Consider the following 356-nt stretch of genomic DNA (forward strand, 5'->3'; position numbering starts at 1 on the left):
CGGGACGAGGGACGACACGACGTCGGTCGCCCCCGTCCTGCAGCGAGCCCGGCTCCAGGCGCGGCTCCCCGCTTTGTTCGCCTTTCCCTCCCCCTCCCCCCGTCCCCCCCGGCCGGGGTTTGTGGTGCGGCACCGGCTGGCCCTCGCCCGGCCGGGCTGGCCGCAATTGGCTCGTACCTGGCTCGCCGCTTTGTTTAAATGAGCGATTACTCGGGCAGCCTCCGCGGGAAGATGCGCGCTGGGAACCCCGCCCCCCCCCCGGGCCAGCGACTCCCTTTAAATAAACGGGGAAAGCCGGGGTGCGGCGGCAAGTCGGTGTGCTTGGCGGCGGGAGGGGCGGCCGGCCGGGAGGGCCG

The 356-nt window shown here is 73.3% G+C and overlaps 1 protein-coding gene across 1 annotated transcript in view; it reads left to right on the top strand.

Moving 5' to 3' along the window:
- The window catches only part of DACH2 (dachshund family transcription factor 2), a gene marked incomplete at its 5' end in the record, with an annotated part of 315,957 nt that overhangs the window by 285,464 nt on the left and 30,137 nt on the right, over nucleotides 1–356 (top strand). The window lies entirely within an intron of this gene.

Source organism: Haliaeetus leucocephalus, unplaced genomic scaffold, assembly GCF_000737465.1.
Source record: "Haliaeetus leucocephalus isolate CR32 unplaced genomic scaffold, Haliaeetus_leucocephalus-4.0 Scaffold340, whole genome shotgun sequence".
In the NCBI taxonomy this organism is placed as follows: domain Eukaryota; kingdom Metazoa; phylum Chordata; class Aves; order Accipitriformes; family Accipitridae; genus Haliaeetus; species Haliaeetus leucocephalus.